Source organism: Prosopis cineraria, unplaced genomic scaffold (assembly GCF_029017545.1).
Source record: "Prosopis cineraria cultivar Desert tree isolate PC_DT_omini unplaced genomic scaffold, ASM2901754v1 PC11, whole genome shotgun sequence".
NCBI lineage: Eukaryota > Viridiplantae > Streptophyta > Magnoliopsida > Fabales > Fabaceae > Prosopis > Prosopis cineraria.
In genome coordinates this window covers 41,060,263-41,062,797 of record NW_026555342.1, presented here as the reverse complement: position 1 = coordinate 41,062,797, position 2,535 = coordinate 41,060,263, and positions in this window count along the sequence as shown.

Here is a 2,535-nt window from a genome sequence, read left to right as displayed (position 1 = left end):
GTGACGGAACATTTCATTAGTAAATTTTGTCATTCAATTATTTTTGATGGATTAGTGAAGGAATAATGATAAAATTTTAGCAATAGAACATTTCGTCACTAAATTCTATCTATAATTTAGCAACAGAATTAGCTACAGATTAGCAACAAATTAACAATAGAAATTTATTTCATCACTAATTCACTATTTTTTTGTAGTGAATTTAACAAGTAACCATTTACAAAAATAAAAAGTCTTGTTATTAGTTTTAAAAATTTTTCCTTAATAATTTAATAAGTAAATTTTAGTAAAATAATAAATTCATATAAGCTTTTAACTTGTAAAATTTTGGTAATAAAAACAAGTAAATATTTATAAAAACAAATCCATATTAAATTTTTTAACAAATCCCATTGGTAATTTAACAAATAACTATTTGTAAAATAATAAATAACCATTAAACTCCTGACAAGTATAGGCATGGAAAATGAAAACAAAATATATATATATATATATAGAGAGAGAGAGAGAGAGAGAGAGAGAGAGTTGCTAGCTGATTATGCATCCAAACCTGCCCATTGCCAGTTTGGTGACCAGTGCAGGAGATCCAGCGACCAATCCGAGGGGGTAGTCCGGGCACTAATTCAATCCATCGGATTTCTTATGTTTTCTCTTTGAATAATTCTGAAAATTCTAAGAGAAAATGTATTGTTTTATCGTAGTGCATTGTTTTACACTCATTCTTTCTACATATTGGATCAGAATTCGGTTTATTATAGATTTTATATTATATATTAAAGATATATCTAAGTAATATTGAGCATTATTGAAAATATTGATATCTAGGATGGTTGAGATTAATATTATATAATTTTCACTTATTTTACTGTGTGTCAAGAATCTAAATTTTAATCTCATTGATTTGTACGAGTGTGATACAAAATTCTTTTTTGAATATTACATCGAGGCATGTATTCTATGATAACGGTTGCCCAATAATACTAAACTACGCAACTTTTAAATTCTTGGTGTAGGGTTGCAATTAATATTTTAATCTTTTTAATGTGTATTGCTAGATTCCCAATGCTTTTTTAATCAAAATTTGAAAATGTATGGAACATGAATGTATGAAAATTTGAAAAGGTGTGGAACATGAATGTTTATTTCTTCTGTACGCAGTTCCGTCAATTGCTTGCTTTGCCCATGTGCATGCAAGTACGCATATTCTCTTATTTTTGTTTTTTTTTAATTCCTTCTTTGTGGAAAGGTAAATTTATCCTTTTAATGAATGTGGAAATGTCCAAGTTCATTTATCTAAGCACGTGAAAGATTTATCTGAATGTTCAAGGCTATAAAAAAAAAACAATAAAATTAAGCAAAACAAAAAAGCGAGAAATTTATGGCAGCCAATAATATTTGTATATATTAAAAAAAAAAACTCTGCCCAGCAAGTTTATTTTTAGTGTTTTTCTGTTTCAATATTAGTGCAAAGTTTATTTTGATATCCCAGCAAGTTTTGACAAGGTTACTAACAATAACGGTGAAAATGTTATCCCCCAAACAAGTAAAAAGCGTCCATATAATAAACTTTTGCCATAACCCTAGGGAATGAATCTAAAGGATTTAAGTAACTTAATAAATATAAATCTTTTTTTAGGTCATTTTTTATAATTTATTTACAAATATTATTGTTGTTGTTTACAAATCTTCTGTTACAACCCTGCTCTACTACAAAATGAGGCATAAATGACAGTTATTTTGCCTATCAATGATGGTTATTAATTAACTATCATTTATTTGTCTATCATTTAAAGTCCCTCATTAAATGATAGTTATATGATTGTTATTTAAAATATTTTTTCATTTTTCTTATAATGCATGAGAGTAAATGAAATACTTGCTATTTGTTAATACCGTCATTTACTTTTCATTTATTGTTTGGTAAAATTTGGACATGGTCATGACCAGAATTTACCAAACAATAAATGAATTTATTCTTAAATAAATTACAGTCACTACTAGAAAAATATAAATTAGCGAGGAAATTTAGCGAGGGATCATCTATTCCTCTCTAAATACCAAGTTAGCAAAGAAATTAGCGATAGATGTTGATTTCATAGCTTGACTTAAAATTAGTGAGAAAATTAGCGATGGACTGTCAATCCCTCTCTAAAATAAGATAATTAGCGAGGGATTTAGCGAGGGATTCTATTCCTAGCTAATTACTATAAAAAAAATTACCTTTTGACAATGACTTTTAATTATACATTTAATTATTTTTATTTAAAAATAATAATTAAATTTAAAAATTAACTAAAATATTCATTATAAAATTATTTAATATTTTCTTTATTTTAAGTTGATTTTCACTAATAAAATAATATTTTATTAAAAATATAATATAAAGAATAATTTAAATAAAATATAAATATTTTTAGCATATTAATAATTGAAAATAAAATTTAATATGTATATGTGTGTATTTTTATTATATATTATTTGATATATTTATGTAGTTAAATAATATATATATATATATATATTTAATTTATCATA